The 23,550-nt window shown below is 44.1% G+C and overlaps 1 protein-coding gene across 9 annotated transcripts in view; it reads right to left on the reverse strand.

Annotated features, from left to right (window-relative positions):
* Positions 1-23,550, reverse strand: part of LOC134735598 (uncharacterized) — a 357,585-nt gene that overhangs the window by 43,959 nt on the left and 290,076 nt on the right. For 8 of the 9 annotated variants that reach the window (XR_010118836.1, XR_010118840.1, XR_010118838.1 and 5 more), the window contains one exon: positions 5,964-6,022. The exons of the other annotated variant lie outside the window; for it this stretch is intronic. The gene's annotated coding sequence lies outside the window, so the exon portion shown is untranslated. The remainder of the gene's footprint in view (positions 1-5,963; positions 6,023-23,550) is intronic. 9 annotated transcript variants of the gene reach the window in all.

Raw genomic sequence — 23,550 nt, forward strand, 5'->3', positions numbered from 1 at the left:
TCCCTTACAGTGGCCATTTCATAATATGATTGAACCTAATTGTATCACCTGCTGAAGGAGGAGGGTCACCAAAATGGCGGCCCCCACGTCTCCTATCCCCCTGTGAAAGCCCCCAACACAGGAAGGAAAGGATAGTTGTGAACTAGGGGAAATGCCTAGCAGATCAACAAAACCCCGCCTAGGAGAAAACAATCACTCATTCCCTCAAGAATTGCCCACCCCCACCACCTCACAGGTCTGAAATTGCAGAATGCCAATGTCTCCAGGGGCCAGGCAAATGACAAAAAGCTCAGGCGACTCACACATGTGAAGCAGGGGAATGTTGCAAGTCGTGGGGACATTAGTGTTCCTCTCTAACTGCAGTGTTAGCGTTGCCAGCCTCCCAAATGTTTTCAACAGATGCAGGAAATTGAGACTTTTGGGTGAAATAGTACACTCTTCAAATTTAGTAACTTTTTTTTTTTTTTTTTTTTTTTGTGAGACAGTCTCGCTCTGTCGCCCAGCCTGGAGTACAGTGGTGCCATCTCGGCTCACTGCAAGCTCCACCTCCTGGGTTCACGCCATTCTCCTGCCTCAGCCTCCCGAGTAGCTGGGACTATAGGCGTCCGCCACCAAGCCCGGCTAATTTTTTGTATTTTTAGTAGAGACGGGGTTTCAGTGTCTTAGCCAGGATGGTCTCCATCTCCTGACCTCATGATCCGCCCACCTCAGCCTCCCAAAGTTCTGGGATTACAGGGGTGAGCCATCGCGCCCAGCCTTCAGATCTGGTGGCTATTTTGTTATAATTTAATACACTGTGTGGGCCAAACAAAAGCCAATTTTTGGCTAATCATGTGATAGCACTTCAAGCGAGCTTCTGCATAACTGAAGGAACAGCCTGTCCAGTAGGTGACCAGTGATCAGACGCATGGATAGGAGTCCAGCGCAGGATGGTATTTGAATGCCTTTCATATTTGAAACCCTGAATTTAGTAAAATTACCCTGGCAGGCTTCAATGCATGCAGCCACTGGAAAAGCCTGTCTGCCAGTGGGGTGGGAGGGGTTGAATGCTAACTTCTCTGAGCCTCAGTTTCTCCAGCTATAGAATAGTAGGGAAGACAATAGTACTTATAAGTTTACTGTAGTGATTAAAACGCAGTAATACCAAAAACGAGTCAGACTAGAAACCTCATGGTAGGTGTTCCATAATTTTAGTTCCCAGCTCCAGTCAAACAGCTATGTGACCTTGGGCATGTCCCTTTATTTTTCTGGACTACAAACGCACAAGCGCTGGGTTTGGGCCACGTTATCTCTGTAGCTTCTTATGTGTTGCTGTTCTGGGATCCCCTGAGGACCGCCTTCCGCTCCCTAACGGTGCGGCCCTGTTGACATTCTGTTCTCTCAATAATTACTAGGCCGGCTTTACCAACACAGTTACCTCAGAATTGAAATCCAGCAAAGGAGTCATTAGCAGTTTAACTGCATTTAAAATATATATATATAAGATCTCCAGATCTCCCACAACGCCATCTAAAGGACAAACTATTGTCATTTAAGTTTTGACATAATTATAACATTTAAGGTTAAAATGTTCGCTGCTCGATAATCCTTCCTGAGTAATTGCAGTGTTTCTAGCTGAACTGGAGGCTGATAATTGACTTGCCTGGAGGTTGCTAGGGAAGCACTAACTTCACAGGATGAGTGAGGGGAATTAAATCATAGGACCTGGAAGAGACTGTCATGTCTTTCAAAGAATAACCCAGTTAACTACAGCAGGGCGGGGCAGAGCAGGGAGTGCTGGAGCAAATCCAGCTCCCCATCAGAGCGAGACGTGCTATGCAGGGACCAGAGCGGCTGCCGCTGTGCCTGGGGAAAGACGCCATTCATCACGCCCCTCTGACACCCTCCATACGTGATGCTATTGCTACACTCCATCATCATCATCAGGTCTCCCCAGGTACCGGTCAGTTTTTGCTGCAAAACAACACAAAATCTCTGCCGCGTGACAGTATTATTTCTCACTCTGGTCTGTGGGTCTGCTGGGTTGGCCACCCCTGGGGTTCGCTCCAGGTCTGCTCCACGTATCTCTCATCCTCAGGCTTCCTGGGCACAGTCCTTTCGTGGTGATGGCAGACAGCATGAGGACAAGCAGATACACACAAGGCCGCCTCAGACCTCAGCGCAGACTGGCACACTGAAACTTCCACCCAACTCCACAGGCTGAAACAACCACATGGGTAAGCCCAGCCTCAGAGGGAATGGAGGGGGATAGACTCCTCCCATGGTGGGGAGGGGAGTGAATATTTGCTGAACAATCATCTAATTTATTGCACCCCTAATGACCTTGAGCCTCTGAGGACAGGAATTATTCTTATTCCCTCCCCAGCACACTGCCCAGCATAGCTCTAGAAAAGGTGACTCTAACTCTTTGCGGATATCCAATCCAATGATACCCAGTGATGGGGCACTCAGGCCACAGGCTGTGATAATATGGAAGTCCAGGTAGGCAAACCGGCATCAGGGAAGTCTGTTAGAAATGAATAGAGCTCCAGCTATGTTACACTTTTCTGAGAAGTGGGCTGTAAAAGGAAGTAGTGTCAGGTCTAAAAGTTCTGGAGCCACAGGCCAGTGATTAAACCGTGCGCAGAAGAACAATGACAGTAGCCAGAGCTGAGGTGGCCACAGGGCTCAAGAACAAGCAGATGCTTAGTCCTGAGGGCCATGACAGCAGTCAGGAACAGAACCACGGTGGGGCCAGGATTCCTGAGCAGGACGGGGCTCTCTCTTAAACTCAGATGGTCCTAGTGCTCTGGGGCTTGGCAGCATGGTGAACTGCAAAGACGTGGGCTTTTAGCATTGCCGACATCTAGAGCCTTTCATCTATCTAATGAGGTAAGCTTTCTAACCTTCAAAACTTGATTTCTTCATCTGCAAAATGGGACTAACACCCTTTACTTCAAACTGTTTTACTGAGGTTTAAATCGGATGACGTGTTTAAGGTGCTTAGTTCATGATACATGTCCCAAAACATGTTAGCTCTGCCTGGGCCTGCCTCCGGCACTGGTGCATAGATTGCATGTGGGTCCAGTGTCAGAGGCATGGAGAGAAGAGTTAAGTGGGCCTCTAATCACCTGTATCTACAAGACACAAGTCCTTTAGGCCGAACATTTTGTGTTGCTGCAAAACAAGTTCTTAAGGTCTTGTCCTTCTCTTCCCAAGAGGCACTAATTGCAAACTGGTCATTTCTCTTTCTCTTCCTAATATACAGTGATTGAAGATATCATCAGAAACAGGTCCAGTCCTGTCTTAGTCCAATCAGGCTGCTATAACAAATTACCATATAGACAGGGTGCCTAAAACAACAAATGTTTATCTCTCACAGTTCTGGAGGCTGGAAGTCTGAGATCGTGGTGCCAGCATGATTCTCGGTAAAGTCCCTCTCCTGAGTTGCAGACAGCTGACTCTTGCTGTGGCCTCCCATGGCAGAGAGTCAGTTAGCTAGCGCTCTGGCCTCTTGTAAGGACACTAATTCCATCCATGAGGGCTTCACTCGCAAGACTGAATCGTCTTCCAAAGGCCCTATCTCCTAATACCATCACCTTGGAACTAGGATTTCAACATAGAAATTTGAGAGGGAAAAACATCACACCATAGTGGGTCCCTTCACCTCCAAATAATAATACTTGTATATGATGAAGGGTTTTTCTCCTCTGGTCTCTCATGGAACTGTCAAAGCCATCTAAGGAAAGACAGGTGTTACAGACTGAATATGTGTGTCACCCCATAATTCGTATTTTGAAACCCTAACCCCTACAGTGAAGCTATTTGGAGATGGAGCCTTGAGGAGATAATTAGACTGAGAAGAGATCATGAAGGGGTTGGGCTCCCATCATGGGATCAGTTTCTTTATAAGAAGAGGAAGGAAAAACTAGAGCTCGCTTGCTCTCTCCACCGTGTGAGGGCACAGTGGGAAGGAACAGTCTGCATGCCAAGAAGAGGGCCTTCACCAGGGCCGAATTGGCCAGCATCTTGATCATAGACTTCCAGCCTTCAGAATCATGAGGAACAAATGTCTGTTTAAGCTACCAGCTTACGGTCTTCTCTTACAGCAGCCCAAATTGATGAAGACAACATGTAATATTGTCCCCCTTTCCAAGATGAGAAACATGAGGCTGAGATTGGTTAATAAGTGACTTTCTTGAAATCATACAGTACAGTCCTTCCATTAGTAATTGACTTCCTGTAAGCCAGAAGCTATTTAACACAAAAATCCTTCTGAAAGAGGAATTGCACTCCAAGGCTTTCTGTCACCTTCTTGAGGTCATGCTCACCTGGTCAGGGGATTTTGACAAGTCATGACAACCAATTGCTTCCTCAAAAATACTCAGAACTCATCCACTACTTGGCAGCTTGACAGTATTTTAAAAGAAATGCCCATTGTTCAGTATCTTGAGGAATGATATTAATGGACCCAAATTTAAGTGAAAGATCACGCAAAATGTAGAACTGGCTATCTCCTAGGAAACTGGAAACAGGGAAGGAAAGAAGACGAAAACCACCGCCAATGTGATGTTTCAGGAAGGAAAGGGTGAGGGCAGTAATATCCTTTCTGGGTTTTCGTTTGCTTGTTTTTATAACACATACGTTCCTATCATTCTGCTAAAATTCTTCATATATCTTATAGTTTTATCTTGGAAGGAAAGGGTCAACAGCTTATTATCGCCTGTCCTCTAGCCTCAGGGGAGCCCAAGATTTGATCTTCAGGTAAATCCTTCTTGCAACACTAACTTAGGGAATTCATAGAGGCATAATGGATCCAAGATAACTGCTATATACAGATTGAGCTCCAGGGCCTTATTACTGAGGTTGCTTAGTTCATAACCTACAATTGATGAGTAAGTGGTAGCTGATAAGATATGGCTGAACTGAGAATAGACTCTGGTCAGCAACCCCTGAGAAAGGAGTAGCAAGGCGTAAAAGCCACAAGTTCACAGAACTGATCACTGTCTGTGCCCACTAAGCTTTGTTTGTGACCATAAATGTTACAAGTATACAGTGATTTCAAGACATGTTTGGGGACTGCCAAGACCTCCATTATGTTGTTGATGTGTGTGCTGTGCTAGTGCCTTTCATGTTCTTTCTTAAATTAGTGCTGGGTGAAGCCCATAGTGTCTCATGAGTTCAGCAGTCAGTGTGAACCCCAAACCATTACTGTCAGTCAAGCAGACTGGGCAGTGGGATCCTAGAACAGTTCTCAAAAAGGGAACTCCACTGGTATTGTACCATTAGCTGTAGGTACTCTTGATTGCCATTACCCTCCTCCTCCTCTCTCTAATAGAATTCCTAGGGGTTGGGCACTCCAGGGGAAAGATGGATCCAGCCTCAGCTGAATCACATGCCAACCAAGGCTGTCACATTCCTCTTGCTGGTGAAGGTTGGTGGGAAGGCATTTAATCAGCTGGCTAGATAGACGAGAAGGGAGGGCCTCAAAGGTTCTCAAGAAAGTGATCCTTTAAGAAGAAAGACTTGGAAGAGGTGGCATCTTTTTGCATCTGGACATTGCTAGGTCTGACTGTGATCACTAGAAAGCAGTTGCCACTTATGAGCAAGAGGGAGCCATCCAGAGGGCTAAGGTGGCACACTGAGGAGGGTAGCTATTAAAAAGGGAGACTCCTTTTGATGTGATCACTGTGCTTCTCCTTGTGACAGACCTAGAGATGCGCTACTACTAAGCTTCTTCTTATATGCAATAATACACTTTCTTATCATTCCAGCAAACTTGGATCACTGTCTTCTCTTACAGCCAAGAGTGCCCAAACTCACAAGGTCAGTAAGTGGTGGAGAACTTAAGCAAACCATTATGTCCCCAGCTCCGCCACTTAATGACCCTGTGTGGTCAGTGTATTAGTCCATTTTCATGCTTCTGATAAAGACATACTTGAGACTGGGTAATTTATAAAGAAAAAGAGGTTTAATGGACTCACAGTTCCAGGTGGCTGGGGAGGCCTCACAATCATGGCAGAAAGCAAAAGGCACATCTTACCTGGTGGTAGACAAGAGAGAATTAGAGCCAAGAGACAGGAGAAACCCCCTATAAAATCATCAGATCTCATGAGACTTATTCACTATCACGAAAACAGTATGGGGGAAACTGCCCACATGATTCGATTATCCCCCACCGGCTCCCTCCCACAACACATGGGAATTATCGGACCTATAATTCAAGATGAGATTTGGGTGGGGACACAGTCAAACCATATCTGTCGGTATGCCAGACAGGGACACTGACCACACAGGGTCAGGAATATTAGTTATCATAGTGGGATAATCTGGTCTGGAGATGGAATGGCATCAGGAAACCAGGGGCAGAAAGTTCCCAGTATGGAAGCAGCGACCAGAGGGGACCCGCATCAAAGCAGATGGGAGTGCTCAGTTCCACTAAGCCAGGCATCTCTGTTGCCACTGATTTTGCACTGAGCCAGCAAGCCTACGGTCATCTGACAGCACCAGGTTTGAAAACTCCCAGGTAAATATATGCAGTTTATTTGGGGAGAAATACTGGCATAATATGAGAGCCTATTTGTGTATGAGTACTGAACAGGGGAATTCAAAATGTACGAGCTATGAAAATCCTAATCACTGGGGACTCTGGATCAACTCAAGTCACACCCAGGAGATAACTGCTAACTCTTCTACACTAAGGGCCAGCTCTGCAGAGGGAAAAGTATTTTTTCATATCCTAGAATTGAGGTCCTGATCATACAATTGACTTACATATTACATATAACAATGCAGCATTTGATCTAATTGAAAAGTAGCTACTGGAAGTGAAGGTGGTTTTCCATAAGAAAAATAGCTGGTATTATCAGGAATAACAGTGAGGTCACGGGGCATTGAGTTGAGTCAGTTGTTTCTGACACTTACATATTTGATTTTCATGCCTCTTTTATTCTAAGATGCATAATCCATGTCACCCAATGTGGAGCTGGACTACCGACTACTCTTCTTTTGAAAGCTATGCTAATTTGAGACATTCTTACCGGGCACATGGCATGGGTATGGGTTACAGAGAATGTGGATGATCTATTTCTCAGGAAATCTCTGAAAAGGAGGACAGTCACCCATCTGTCTGAGATTTTGCAGGGCAACAGACCTGTGGGGCAGGCTCGAGGATGGATGAGCCAATCTTCCAAGGTTGCCATATTCAGCAGCTACAGACTGAGGAAAAGCAGGCAGAGTTGGAGAAAGGAATTTAAGAAGCTGTTTTGTAAATGCTTCTCTCAGGTGGGAAACTGCTCTATAACCACCACAAGTTTCTGGAGGTTTTTTTTTTTTATTTAGTCTTTCTTCTATACCTTGGTTTTATATGCACATAAATAGACATACAGACAAGGTCAAGGAACTTCCTCAGACAGTCTTCTACCTGTCTCTGTTATGCTTTAGTCAGCCAAGACATCTTTTCAGGGCACCAATCAAATTAAATAACCTGAGTATCCATGAATTACATCTATAACTTGCACCACTTAGAACTGTCTGCAGGTCTCCTTACAATGGCTATAGAAGAGACTCTTCTCTTTAGGATGGATAAGCTGGCATCTCCACTTGACCAAGTGGTGCTATCTTCAAGGCATTTACCTTTTTTGAAAGGCCTCTTGCCTCTTTGGGACCTGGTGGAGAGTTGAGCATTCCATAACCTTAAAGAGGCAAATGAAAGTAAATCTGTGTGCAAAGGTTGCGAATCTCAAGCGATGCCCTCTCCACAGCTTAAACCACAGGATCTTGACTTGGCCTTAAAACTTTTACTGGTAGTCCACACATTCAGAACAAAGAAAAAAGGATTTAGAGCTCATTGCATACCTACAATGAACCAGGCACATTTGGTATAAGTTTTGCAGGTAAATTTCAGGAAAGAGCTCACTTTCAAGAGAAGTTCAATACCTTGCACAAGATAAGCAACATACTGAATTCTTAGGTGCCACCTAGAGCACTGTGCCTGGATTATCTCATTTAACTCTTATGCAAACCTAGGCAATACCTATCTACTCATCTTCATTTCACAGGTAAGGATTTTAAGGCTTAGAGATATATAGCTTGCCCAGATAGGTGGCAGGGTTGGATGCAAGCATAGAAGTCTGATGGCAGGGCTGCTGGCTCCCATTGGGTCCCTACACAGCCAGTAAATGGAAAAGACCCAATTCTCAGCCAAGTATGTCTGACTCCTGCAGGGACATTCCCTTCACTGCATCATAGTGCATCTCAGAAAGAAAATAATGCAATTATCTGGGAAATTGAGATATATTGAAGGTTTGCCATGCAAATTTCAGGCATTGGATCTTAAGGGATGGAATGGACACTACACAGCACATGAAGACTCTCCCATCCTCACTTTCCTTTCTAGTACTTCTCTTCCCCTGCCCCCTGGCAGCCCCATTTCCCCTCAGAAAGAGAGCACTACAGTTAGAAGGGACCAGAGGCTGGACGCGGTGGCTCATGCCTGTAATCCCAGCACTTTGAGAGGCCAAGGGGGACAGATCACAAGGTCAGGAGATCGAGACCATCCTGGCCAACATGGTGAAACCCCGTCTCTACTAAAATACAAAAAAAAAAAAAATTAGCCAGATGTAGTGATGGGTGCCTGTAGTCCCAGTTACTCAGGAGGCTGAGGCAAGAGAATCGCTTGAACCCGGGAGGCAGAGGTTGCAGTGACCTGAGATCATGCCACTGCACTTCAGCCTGGGTGGCAGAGTGAGGCTCTGTCTCAAAACGAAGAAGAAGAAGAAAGAAGAAAAGAAGAAGAAGAAGAAGAAGAAGAAGAAGAAGAAGAAGAAGAAGAAGAAGAAGAAGAAGAAGAAGAAGAAGAAGAAGAAGAAGAGGAAGAAGAAGAAGAAGAAGAAGGGGAGGAAGAGGAAGAGGAAGGAGGAGGAGGAGGAGGAAGAGGAAGAGGAAGGAGGAGGAGGAGGAGGAAGAGGAAGAGGAAGAAGAAGAAGAAGAAGAGTGACTCCTCTAGACTGGCACCATAGGCCAGGAGTGGAATCACTGTTGCAAGCGCTAGTCTTAGTCTAGAGGAGGACATGGCTCTTTCTCTCTGGCTGGGGATCAAAATGACCTCTACTGCCTGTTTAAATACAGAACCACCCCCCATCAGACCTCATTCCAGATCCCCCAGTCAAAATCTCCAAGGTAAGCCACAGGCATCTGTACTTTTAAAAAATTTCCCTCAGGGCTTTGAGTGATATTTTTCTATATACTTCTGCATTATTTGAATCTCTCACAATGAAAATGAAACTATTTTTTTCTAAAATAAAGTAAATGAATCACAGTGTGGTGTGTATGTGCATATGTGGCTGTCTCCCAAGCCTACAAAATCTTCTGATGTGTGACCAGATTTCAGGCCTGCTGCTGCTGTTCCATTTATTCCAGGCTGTTGCTGCCCAAAGCTGTGACCTACTGCTTCTATTAAGCCTTTTAATGAAAATCTAAGAAGTAGTATCTACCCTGACAACGGAGACCAAAGAAAGAGAAAAGATCTATAATAAAAGTGAATTAAGGTGCAGTTTTAAATACAAGAAAGGGCACAGACTTTGAAGTCAAAAAGCCCTGGGTTTGGATCTGCACCTGCCATTGTTGCTGGCTCAGCATTTTTGGACAAATAGCTTAATTGCCCTGAGCCTTGCTTTTCTAGCTAAACTCTAGCTAAATTTCTGTCTTGCAGGATGATGGTAAGGATTCAACACAATAATGCATATAGCATGCCTAATGTATACTCAATGCTAACAAAATGGTAGCTATTATGTCATTAGTCTCATCGAAATTATTATCATTATTATCAAAAATTTCAAAAGTAATTTTTATTAGCATTAATAACCCTTCATTTCCAAAGAATGAGTGGGAAAGAAAGAAGACATTTCAGAAGACTTTAAATGACTAGGAAGGAACAACTTACAAAGTATTCAAGTACAGCAAGCACTGCAGGCCACTGCAGAGACTTCTCCACACTTCTGGAGAGCTATTTGATCCACCTTTTTTTATGATGTGAGTTCACAAGGCAAGAGCCCGCATTCCTTCTACAGCTGGTCTAAGGCCAAGCACAAGGGTGGCACTCAATAACACAATCTTATCTCCTCTCTCTTTTGAGAACTGCCTCAAGAGAAGAAATTCAACCACTCTCCAGGTAATTTTTATGGAAGAAAGGCAGCATCAAAAATTGGAAGGTGCTTATTTAACTTTCCAAAGAAAGAGGCATCATGATCTTTTCACGTTCTGTGGCATGTGTAGCATCAGATCATATCAATGGAGAGTGCAATGGCATCAGAAGGAGGAAAGGGGAATCCAGCAGAAGGGTCCATCTCCTGCAAGTGGATTATCAGTGGGGACTGGCCTGCTAAAGTCATCTTGTCATACCGTGACAAAAGGAGGCCATCCAAGGAGCTCCTGCTAGAGACAGATTCAGAGGAAATCACTCTGATGGATGACAGTGGGCTGTGGAAGCACCTGCGGAAAGTCAGTGCTAAATAGCAGGAGGAGGAGATAATAAAGAGGGCATCACAAGACAAGTTGCTGAATGAAAAAATATCCTTTAAAAAAAAGCAGAGTTTCTATAAAAATGACATCAAGCCGATGGTGACAAAATGGAAAGCGGCAGTCAATTTAGTCTGCCGTGGACCAGTCCTAACAGCTAAAAGGCCCCTGACCTTTGCCTGCAGCTCAACCTCCAAGACAGGATGGAACCCTTGGCATCCCGCTGCACTGCCAAATTTTGCTGAAGGGCACTGAGACTCAGCAAAGTTCAGCACCTTGCTCAGAATTCCCCAGTAGGTAGGCGAGAACCCAGTTCTCCCTCCTGTCCTCTTTTCTATTTGTTCAAACCAGCTCAAACCCCAAAAGGAGGTCCATCTGAACTCAAAACCTTTCAACTTTCAATGCAGGTCACCAAGAACAGGTGATCTTTTTTGCTTAAGGGTCTAAGGAAATAATGTTTAGCTGGTAGATAACAGCCCCCAGGGAAATAGGTTGACCATCAAGGATGAGCACTGGGAGTAGTGAGAAGGATCTCATCTATAAAGACAGGCAATTGGGTGGGGCACTCTGCCATGGCATTTTTAATCACCTCTCATGCCATCTCTTATTGATCTGGTGCCCAGGTCCAAGGTGGCCTTAATTGGGGAAAGGCGGTGAGAGTTGAAAGGGCATTTCACAAAAACACAGGACACAACTGGAGAGAAAAGAGAAATCAAAGGCCCAGCATTTCCATATCTTTCAAAGAAAAGTATTTTTCTTCTGAACCCTTTAATTGTCTTTCCAGGTGGGTGGAACCTCAACACCTTCAACCATGTGTGGATGTGCAGCTCGTTCATCTATGGCCTTGGGGAATCATTCTTTCCACTCACTTCCCCACTTGTTTCTCAGAAGAAAGGGGAAAGGTGGAAACTTCTTGCTCTCTTTTAATTTTTAATGGTTTTACTAACAGGATAATTTTTGAAATATCCTCTGGTGTTTTGAATATCCTGGCTTTTTGGTGTGTTTTTTTTTTTTTTTTTTTTCAATTTTTTGTGTTTTTTGTTATTTCGGCCCCAGGAAAAGAAAAGGTGAATGCCACCTCAGGAAGAAGGTTATGACACAGGGAAAGCCCTGTGAGGCAGGAGGGAGAAGAGGAACACAGTCCTCTTGGTTCCAGAAGGGAACCTGAGAGAAGCAACAGAGAGGGAAAGAGAGGAACTCTCCCCCCTCTCTCTTCTACTCTCTTCCTTTCTCTTCTTCACTTATGAGACCAAATCTGAAGCAGAATAATCACAGACAAATTTCGGGAGAATGCTATAAAAATGAAGCTTGGTGTGTGCTTTCCCAGATACAGATGGAAAACTTTCAAAAGCCCTTAGACAATGACCCCATACAACATGGCACCTAGGTTGGACACGGCCACAGGTTGGAAATGTCAGAGGAACAAAGCAAGTCAGAATAGGGAAAAGGTCACCCTCCATATTCCCCAGAGCCAAGGCTAATGTGCAAAAGATCCTCAGTGTCCTGTGGGCCTGGAAAAGGTCATCAAGGGTAGCTGGGACACAGACAGACCAGGACTGACAGGCTGAAGAGGGAGCCCACGGAGACACACATACCCCACCCAGGAGCTGTAGTTTGGGCCGCACTGGGATAAGGGAGAAGAGATGGTCTCCACTTCAGGAGCTCACAGTGATGGCCAACCCCATGGCCCATGAGGGCCATTATTCTGCCTCCTGACAGTCAGAAAGGAGACTCTGCCAGCACCAGAGACCAGATCTGGGAGGGCACCAGCAACAGAAGCCAGCACAAAACCCACAGGAGCTCCGCCGGCTGTGGATCCAGCACAGGTGAAATAAGCCCCCAAGAGAAAGCAGATATGGCCATTTCCCAACCCAGTGGGCAGCAGCACCAGAATTCCCGTCTTGGACCACACCAGCCATGCTGCACTGGAGAGCTATGAAGGACCGCATGACAACAGGCACATCTGAGGCTTTGTTCAGAGTTGACACTTCATAAGTAACAACTGACATGAGCAAAGCCTACCAGAAGCTTTGCCCTCAATCGTGTGCAAGGCTGCTTGTGTCAGAAGGTCCCCCTCACCCACCCTCTGGTTCTCCTTTATTCACAGTTCTGTGTGGCCTTCACTACAAAGGATGCTGGAGTAATCAGCCTCTTCCTCAGAAAAGGGTTCATGATAACACACAAGCACAAGCCTAGAAGACAGCAATTCCATGTCCACAATCGGATCCTGCTTTATATTGGGTTGTTTTTTATTACTTGAAAACTATGAGATTAAGTTAATTAACCACTCGCTATCCCCTATCAGGACAGCAGGTCATGCAGAGAGGTTTAAGAATTTATTTTTTTAAATCTAAATGGACTTGGTATAACTGAGTCCTAAATATTCTCAAACAGTGTGCTCTGGTTGAGAAAGCTAAGTTTCTAAGCTTAGGTTCTCGGTTGTCTCTGAGTCCCCAGATACATTTATTAGGCACAGAAATGACAGGCAGGACAGCATATTCCATAGCACCATTCTCCACTCAGCCTTAGACTCTTGGTTCTGCCTCCTAAGCCCCTCCAAGCTCCCAGGGGAAGACAGTGCATGAAAGGGCAAAGCCATCTGTTGGCAATGCTCCTCCTCCTGTCAATCCCCAGACACATGGCTTGTGGGTCACAGGAGCACGGCTGTCCAGAGAACCTTTTGTGGGTCCATACGGATGGTCTTCTCAGTGCTGTGAGACGGAGGTTTTGTGCTGTTTTGTAGAATTGGCAGAATTCATTCAAAAGGGTGCTCGCAAGTTACCTCACTCTTTTCTATCTCTAGCTAGAACAGCCTGACCCTGGAAGAGCAAAATAAGAACGTTCTCTGCATTAGCTTAAAAACATCCTTATCAATAACTTTTCGGGTAAGTGGTAAAAACGAGTCTGAACAAATCATTGGCTTAGCCATTGTGTTAGGCAATTTCATAAAAATAACTTTAATGTCAGTTCTTGCACAAGTTGGGAGAACATAGAAGCACTATCTTGATGTTCAGCCCAGAGAAGGGGAGGCAGCAGTAGCCCAGGGCCTCCCAGGTTCACTGTGGTGCTGTTCAGCGCTGTCCTGTGGAGCATCTGCAATGGCCCCGCTGGGGTTCATGCAGCACCTGTGGAGCCCAGAGATTCCTGCGTCAAGATCTTCTTTGTAAACATAATAGATGGCTTTGCAAACATGACTCTGAAGTGCGGTGTTTATGGATCATTCTTTTAAAAATCTTCAAGGATGTGTCAACAACTATTTGAACAGGGAAATTTTAGGAAGTCAACTTTATTTGTTCACAGGATAACTTCACACCAGTAGTTTCCACCTGCATCTGTATAGCCAGGGGCCCTTCTCCATTCAGGGAAAAGCTTTAGAGAAACGTTAAAGAAAGAAATATTGCAAAACCTCCTGCACTGTTTTCACGAGGAGATCATTTTAGGAAAGCTCTCTTTGTGGTTGCATTCCAGTGAAATACACAATACAGAGTCTTAAGAAGGGAGCTCGATACAGAGCAGTGACTGCTTTGCCCCCAGATTCAGGCACTGAGTGGCTGTGAGTGTGCAGGGATAAATATGAGCATCTCCAGCTCAGCGGTGGCAAGGACAGCTACGTCTCTGTGTCCTAAGCACTTAGCAACATGTTTGACTTATAGTGGGTACTAGAAAAAAACTAAATGAATGAGTGAATGGATATGCAATCTAAACTCTGGTTTCCTTGTCTATAAAAAGGAACAACAATTATAAAATTCCAGGTCTTGCCAACCTCAGGCCGTGAGCATCAGAAAGTAGGGTAAGCATACACACTCATTATTGTGTCTTTCAAGCAGCCTCTTCAGATGAATGCTTTCGTATCCCCATCCACTCCTGAACTCGGTGTTCTATGGTGTGAGTCACTCATGGAGAGTTGGTCTTTGCAAAAGGACTTGACATTCTTGGAGAGCAGGAACTGGCCATGTTTATCTCTGTGTCCTCATGCCTGGTACCGATGACCAGAGCTGTTTTGAAAGGGTCCTGGGGGACACTCCCCCAAGAATGTCTTTCTGAGCCCAAATCCTGGTGGCCACATGCTGTTGGGGCCTTCAGAAGCCAGAGCATCAGTAGAAACTGACTTGTGCCTGAACACCAGTGGTGAAAAATGAAGTTAAACATCTTCATTAGGAAATGCCAGGCACATGAAGGAGGAAATGCAGAGCAGCGAAGAGTGGGCACAAGGAGCATGTATAATGAGGCCCAGAGCTACGGGGTGCCAGCCGCAGGGCTGGGAAAGATTCAGCTGACTGCTGTGCAGTACAGAGGGTGGAGAGCCTGGGGCTGTTGGCATCCCAACTTCCCATCGTTAACTCCTGTTCCCTTTGACTGCTAAGTAGATCTCTGGTCCCTGGCTGTTGGTGGAGAAGTTTGTCAAGATAAGAAATGCACTTGGAAACATTTTACATCTTCCACACAATTGGCTTGTTCACAATGTAAGTTTACCACAAGCAAAGGCATTCAAGCTCTCCCCAGACACTGCGAGCCCGCAGTTCGTACTTAGATCTTGAAAATACTTACCAAGCTCTCTGCATTACCTTGATTTCCACAGAAGGAAGATAGGGGCAGGGTACCCACAGACCTTCATCAAAGCAAGAGATATTTAAATATATTGCTCATCTTCAGCAGGAAATGGTATTTCCATGTTATCTTTCTCCAAGAAAAAAAGAAACCTTTTCACTTTAAAGGCATCCATGATCTGCCCGGCCAACTTAAAGCATTTCCTACATCAAGATTGGCAAACACGTGGCACTTACAGCACCAGCGCTCCCTTCTGCATCCATGATAGGCATTGCTTACCAACTACTGCACATGGAGATGCAATAATTCAGCTTCAGAATCCTTCTCAACACTGTGCTTCACGCAGTCACTGTAATCAAATGATATTAGTCATGGAGCCCCTGCTATGCTAGATACTTCATGAGCTAGCCCTCTGACCTAATCTCCTGACACTCTCAGTATGCATTTGCTACTTTTTCCTGCCCCTTCTTCTGATAACTGGCACTAATTTACTTTGAGGGACCACCCACCCTCCACACGTCCAGTTCAAGTGGCTCAGGTGTAATCATTCTACTCCTGGCTCTGGGGTGGATACATGAGCAAGGCCCAAACAGTCAGAACATGGAATCCCCCTGGCTTGAGACATTAGACCAGGGATACTCATGTGGTCTAACCTGGTCCAAAAGACTCAATCTTGGAACTCAAACCAGAACAACTGAGAAAAAATACACTTACTTTACATCTACACCGGGATGTAAAGTAAGCCTTGAGCCCAGAAAAGAGAACTTCCCTGAGGGTCACAGAGACAGTGAGAGAGAACATTTGCGTCCCGTTGAGTCATGGCATCATTTGATTCTATGTCTTCTGCTGTTTTTGAAGCCAGGTCTACCTGTGCCCTGTTTCAAATATATGAGGCAATAAAGCTCATTTTTAAAAAGCAGCTAAAGTCAACTTGATTGAGTTTCTGTCACTTGTAACTGAAACAGCCCCAATGGTGCCCTCACTCACTTCAACTTGTTGATTTCCTTGGCTGGTAATGAACTCCAACAGCAGTGAGATCATACAAAGCCACCAGGACCTACCCTAATGAAGTGACTTGAGGCGCATTTGTTAGAGGCCAAGGACACACACATACACCCCACATCCAGAAAGCTAGTCCCCACCCCCCACAGGTTGCCCTCAGAGGAAGTAGTCATAGAAGGGCTGTTACAAAGAAAAGACATCTCTGCAGGTGGAAGCCTTTCATCACAGGCACCTCAGAGCCATCCAGTGGTACAATTCCTGAGCAAAACCATGTCTTATGGGTCAGCAAGCCTGGCACTGTTGCTGGGATTCACCAACTCCACTTCCACAGACATAAACTGGAAAAGCAAGCCCAGGACATGACCACTGCCCACGATATAGATCCATACCACTTGCCTTGGCCTGCTGCTGGAATCACAGTAGATTCTCCTCCGGTAGTTCCTGGGTGAGCTCTTCCTTGCACCTCTCATTTTCTGCCCCATTTCAACCTTCAGTGCCATCTTCCTGCCCCATTGTGACTCCCCAATATCCATAATCTGACTCTTGACAACTCTGCAACTGTAGGGTGTGGCCCAGCTGTGGGATCCCCTTTTTTGGTGAAAAGCTCCCACTTTTAGTTTCTTAAAGAGGATCTTGAGACAGGTCCAATTTGTTCTGGAGTCTTTGGTTTCTATACACGAAGGCAGATCAAAAGTTCCTTGCAGATATAGCTGAGTTTGCTTATGAGGGCTGGATCAGAATCCCTGTTCCCTATTATTATAGAAGCCGTAAGAATACCAGCGTTCTCCCCAGTGGCACAAAATTGAAAGTTAAAATGTTAATCAGGAGTCGCCAGAGATGCATGATTCAGGATTCAGACATTCTGCACACCGATGCCAAGAAACTACACACATTTCAAGTGTTAAATCCCTATTCTTTTCCAGGGAGCTCACATTTCAGTGATCATACCGAATACATTTGGGCTTGTTTCTCAGCATGGACCAAGAGAAACAAAAGAGTGCAATTTAGCTCCCACTGTTAATAACAGATGCCCCCTTCCGGATGCTTTGTCAAAACCTCTTAAGGAACACATGTGTCTCACTCACTTCTTGGCTATATCACTCTTCTGGCTTCAGCAGGAACACATTTCATGCCCAGGAGAAAATGCATCATTGAGAGAAAGACTTCAGTGTTTCTATAAACAAAAACAACTCCAGCAAATCCCATAGAGAATTGTTTCCCTTCACATGAGAGCCCAACTTTTAACAGCTTTCAAGTAATCCTTGAAAATATATTCATTTTTAGAAACTAGTTTCCACCAGGATATAAGACATTTAGAAGAAACCAACTATATCACTTTTCTGTCCTTGGAAACTACCCTTGCAAGCAAGAACAATTGTGAAACTATTTCTAGTGGTGATAAGACTTTTGCCCAATACAAGCTATTTTCTTTATCGCATTTCTAAACTCCCAGATAGTTTACAGAAATCATCCCCTTTCCCTCTATTGAAACTGCCTTTGCAAAAAATTATAACTGAGAAAATTACAATCTTGCTTCTAACCTCCGAGCTGTCATGGTTCATTCCTGGGCATAGGTTGAACTAACTTTGCGGGGAACTTACTCTATAATTTAATTTTGAAACAAGGACGATAAGAGCTCTTCCCCAAAACAAAACTCCTTCCTGCCTGGGAACCATACTGCCTTTGGAGGGCTAACAAATTAGCCACAAGATTAGAAACTGTGGTTTAGGAGTCATGTAGTTGGAGGCTACAAGATTCTGAACCTCCCCAATTTGTTCCTGGGGATAACATCACTGGTGTAAAACCTAAGACCAGTGCTCGAGATATTTTGCAGACCCTGTACTCAATGGATCAGCTGGCACCACCCAAATCGATAAACTGGCTCATCTGGTCTTATGGCCTCCACCCAGGAACTGACTCAACACAGGAAGACAGCTTCGACTCCCTACGATTTCATCTCTGACTCAAACAATCAGCACTCCCCACTTCCCGACCCCCATCCACCAAATTATCCTTAAAAACCCCAATTCCCAAGTTTGTAGGGAGACTGATTTGAGTAATAATAAAACTCCAGTCTCCTGTACAGCCAGTCTGTGTGAATTAAACTCTTTCTCTATTGCAATCCTCCTGTCTTCATAAATAGGCTCTGTCTAGGCAGCCGACAAAGAGAACCTATTGGGCAGTTACACTAACACCACCTCTGCTTCTGCTCACAAGTGAGTGCCTTAGGTACCAGGTCCTGCAAGGTGAAAATGGCTGTCAGCCCTTGTCACTATCTCTGCTATCCTAGGCCATCAAGGTTCCAGCAGCTGGCAGATGAGCATGAGGCACTGCACAGCTTCTGGAACCTTCCCTATGAATCACACCCTTGGGCGATGAGCCGCTGAGCTCATCAACAGCTCTCGCTTGTCTCCCTCCCTGGAGTCTGCGGGGCTCTGCCCACAGTTATGAGTCTGAAGGCAATGCAGGGCGATCGGGATGGCCCTTGAGGAAATCTGCATCTCCTTATCAGTGAAAGGCCTAGGAAGGACATCACAGTGTCCCCACACAAGGGAGGGCTGACCTCTTCAGAGAGGCAAGAAGAGGCCTCTTCTGCTGACAAAGACAGCCTGGCACAAAGTGGAGGCCTAAAGTATCAGCTTCATCAAAATCTAGGCAAACATCCCCATTCTGATTCTCAGGTCCTCCTCTTTCTCAACCAGGGTTCTAACACTTACATTAAAAATGTGGTCTAGCTGTGAAGTCAACTTTGGTTAGATGACTATAATCTGTAGGATCAAACTGTGCCTGGAAGGAGAGATGGCCAAAGGTGTAGAGCTACACTGATTCATGAGCTGTAACCAATGGTTTGGCTACATAGGTGAAGGTTTCAAAGGAGTTAGATCAAAGAAATGAAGGCAAAGAGTTTGGAGGAAGAGGAAGGGAGATGAACTTATCAGAAGGAGCACAGAGTGTGGATATATCTGTGTCCCATGTGACTCTTTACCAAAGGGCATCTACTGCAGAGGTTCGTCTAGTAATCAAGTGGAGACGATAATTCCTTCCAGGCAAGTCAGTGTCTTTGCCCCACTCCCAAGTGCCTGCTCAATGGGCTGCTGAGCAGTGTGGCCAGGACATGGATTGACTTTACACATCAGCTCAACAGTACAATCTCTGCTGGCTGTTACCATTGCCAAATGCCCCACCTGCTGAAATTAGGGATGGAAACCGAGTCCATAATATGGCATGGTTCCATAAAGAACCAGCCAGATACCTGGTGGCAGTTCCCTTCTAGTGAAGGGTCAGTAGATTGTCCTCACTAAAATAGAGTGAGTCAACTCATCCATCTCAGCTCTATTTTAGTGATTTGGATTTGTCTTCTCTGTCCCTGATGCTCTGCTGGACTGTCATCGCTGAACCCGCTGAATGACTTAATTATTGCCATCATATTGCTTTCACATAATATCGCTTCTCACAAAGAAATTCATTTCAGCAGAATGAATAAGGCAATGGACTTGTGCCCTTGGTGTTCACTGTTCTTACCATTTTTCCCATCATGCAGAAACCACTGAATATCCTAGAATATTGCAGTGGCCTGTTAACAACTTAGTTGTGGCACTAACTCAGAGACACCACCATGCAGAATTGGGAAGCAATCCTATAAAATGCAGCATATGCTATGAACCAGCAACCAATTAAAGACTCTCTTTTTCTGACTGTCAAAATATAAGGGTAGGAGATCAAAGCAATGAAAGGGTAGCCACTCTCACTGTTATTCCTATAACCAACTTCCAACATTTTTCTTCATGTCTCCATAATTTTGGGGTCTGCTGCTTTAGAGGTCTTTGTTCCCAAGGCAATAATGCTTTCACAAGGGACACAACGATTGTTCCACTGAACATAAGTTGAGATGGCTGTCTGGCCTTCCACTAAACCAAAGGCAAAAAATAGTTACTGTACCAACTTTAATGATATTTCTTAATTATAAAGGAAAAATAGAGCCATTGTTAAACAATAAGGACAGTGAGGTATGCATCAAGAAACCATCATATTCCCTGAGGAAACATGTAGCGATTTTGTGCCCAACATCAAAAGTCATTAGGTACTGACAACCCAGGACAGTCGGTACCACCAAGGATACAGACTCTTCAAGAGTAAAGATTCCAGTCGTCCCACCAGGTAAAGAACTTTGATCAGCTAAAGTATTTGTTGAGGGCAAAGGAAATGTGGAATGGATAGCGGAAAACAAAAATTAAAAATGGCAAGTATGGCCTCATAACCAATTGCATAAGTTGGGGGCAGAGCTATGTATATCCCTTGATTGTTATTTATTGTTGGCCCTTGAATAACATGGGTTTGAACAATGCAGGTCCACTTATGCACAGATTTTTTTCAATAAATATATTGGAGAATGTTTTTGATATTCATGATAATTTAAAAAGACTTGAAGTTGAACTATGTAGCCTAGAAATATAAAAAATATTAAGAAAATGTTAGGTATGTCATGAAAGCATAAAATATGTGTGTTAATTAACTATTTATGTTGTCAGTAAGGCTTCCAGTCAACAGTAGGCTCTTAGTAGCTAAATTTTGGGTAAGTCAAAAGTTATACTCAGATTTTTGACTGTTCAGAGGATGAGCTCCCCTAACCCATGCATTGTTCAAGGGTCTGTATATATTTGGTATATATTAACCAATTTATTTTCCCACCTCCTATTTCTTTATTTTATATAATGTGTTAATGATGTTTATTTAATGTTATAATTTAGTCTTTAGGTGATATGATATTCAAGGAGAATTGTGACTGATACAGAAGGGCCATGAACATCCCTTAGGGCCAGGTGCTGTGGCTGCTATGACTTTGCTCCTCAGGTTCCATGGAAAGCATCTTTATTGTAGGAGAGATAGTTGTACTGTTATTAGGTATAAGCATATTCATGTTGTTGTTGTTCTTCGGAAGTTTAAATATGATTAGAAGCATGTTTATGAATTCTGAGGAGGCCAGGAAATGGTCTGTGCTAAATGGCAGCACTCAGCACCATCCCTGTCCTCTGTCCTCATAAGCTGTACCATGTAGTACAAAGGCTAGATGTCTGAGAACCACATTTCTCAAATCTTCTTCAAATATGGTTCCCATTAAGACTCTGCCAAGAAGAGACCTGTGATGAGACTGGAAGGGCAAAATCATAATGGAGGGCGGGCAAGATGGCTTTTGTTATTGAAAGACATGAGGCTTTGTCATCAGTTTCCACGTGACCCTAAGCACAGAGCATATCTTTCTTATCTCTGGCATTTAGTGAAAACTTAGAAAATGTTTTTCAGTGTAGACAGATGACTATATAAAATATCACTTATATATTCTTTTTTAGCTAGTTGGATATATAAAAGGATGGATGGATGGATGGATGGATGGATGGATGGATGGATGGATCAATGGCTGGATGGAAGTTGAGGCAAAAATTATACATTCTATATTCTAGGAATTTGATATCCAATAAGCATAGAAAGATCAAGTGATGGTTTTGAGTTTTGTTTTAAGGACAAATGAGAGAGCACTGAATGTTAAAAGAACATTTAAAGATAAAAGAGAGATCCTCAGAGAGGAAAAATTCAAATTTGCTAGAGAAGATGGTGATCACTATTAATGTAAGCTCTCAGACCAGATGGAGAAACATGGACTCCACAGTGAAAGGTATCTAAAGAAGAGCACTGCGCTCTCCCAGAAGAATGGAGAAGGATGCAATTGGCAGAATCTGCCTACTAATCTTTATATGTCATCATTATTTGAGACACATTTTATGTGTTTACATGAAAACCCAGAGAAACAGTTTTGGGCTCCACAGAAGAATGAACATTTTCACCAGTATGACCAGTTAACCATAGGAGTGTCCACTGCTGTCACTAGAAGCATTTGTGTGACAGCTAGATGGCTAGAACTGGAAAATACTACAGAAAGGATTTCTGACCAGCTGGAAGCTTGGACAAGAGGAATTCTAAGATCTTTTCCAAGTAAAACTTCCAGGGTTGCTTTCTTCCCTGCTGGGGTCCATTCAATCTTTACAACTGGCCAGGACACAGAAGCTCTCCTGCAGAAAGACTCTAGGTGTGATGACAGCTAGTAGAAGAGGTATTTTTGGATGAGGAAGCCCCTCTCAACACTCCTCAGTTCACAACACATAAGTAGTTGACTACTCTGGATATGCAGGAGGAAGGATGATATGAAAAGTGTCTGCTAAATAAAGCAGTCTAATTAATAAAGCAACTGTCAAGAGCCTGCAATGCTAATTTCATCTCACATGTGTTGCATTTTCACACACAACCAAATAGGAAACCTTCTCACCGAAGTAAAGTAGTTTCTAAATTACCTTTTAAGAGGAAGACAAGTGCACAAACTGCAATAAAATGAGGGCAATGCTGAAGGTTGAAACAATATCTGAAATTCAGAGCCTGCCTTTGATCTTTCCTTTTCAAAGATATTCTCAGCCCTGCGATACCCCCTGAGGCTGGAGAACAGCAATGGAAGTGACTAGGCCCTGCCTCATGCTGGAAGCCCTACTACAAATTGCATTCAGGTTTGAATTCAAAGGTGTCCCGCTGAATGAGCTCTCCAGCAGAGCCAGAGTTTAAATATCTAATATCATTCTTACTTTCTCTTAGGTAACGGTGTCTCTGGATCTCCAGCCACACATTCTAAGACCCAAGAGGTAGGAAAGGTAACCTCAGCATAGGTTCTGGTTTCAGACCAGCTCAGGGTTTCAGTTCCAGCTATGCTGCTTTCCAGCTACATGGACTTAGATCACCCAGCTTCTCTGAGCTTCAATTCTTCATCCATAAAGTGAAGATAGCTGTATCTTTTGCAGAGTTTAACCAAAGATTAACTCAGACAATATGTGTAAAGCTCTGAATACAGAGTCCATTAAATAACAGGGTGTCACAGAAAGTATTACTTTACCCACCCACTAAACTTAAAATCATTGGTAATTTGAAAATCCAAAGGTTGCTTATTTTTTTCCTGTTAGCATTTCTTCATTCTTAAATGGAATTTTACATATATAAAGTGTTACTGTTAAGAACTACAGTTTCATGTATTCATTCAATAAACATTTAGTAAGCACAAAGGTGTGCCAAGCCAAGTGACCAAAGCTGCAGCTGAAGAGTTGTATGAACCCTATGTCCTGCCCTCAGGAGTCCAAGTCATTTTTTCACTTAGGCTAAGCAGAAAAGTGAAATCCTGTTGCTGTTGTCGCAAGAGTCACTTGGGGCCCCACCATCTCTGGACAGATGACTGTTGGTGTTAAGAGGGGGTTGGCATCTGGCCCCTGAGACAGGTTTACATTTAAGGATTCAAATGTGGTTGTTGGACATAGCCAAGCAGCTTGACAGATGCCTAAATAGAAAGGGCCTCTGGAACTCTTCTGTTACCTAAGCTTCCAACATGCCGTGTCCAAGCAATGCCACTATGAGGTGTTGGCAGAGACCTAAAAATGCTTCTTTTTATCCACTATTTAGTGACCATCCACTCAT

This window comes from Symphalangus syndactylus, chromosome 22 (genome assembly GCF_028878055.3).
Source record: "Symphalangus syndactylus isolate Jambi chromosome 22, NHGRI_mSymSyn1-v2.1_pri, whole genome shotgun sequence".
In the NCBI taxonomy this organism is placed as follows: domain Eukaryota; kingdom Metazoa; phylum Chordata; class Mammalia; order Primates; family Hylobatidae; genus Symphalangus; species Symphalangus syndactylus.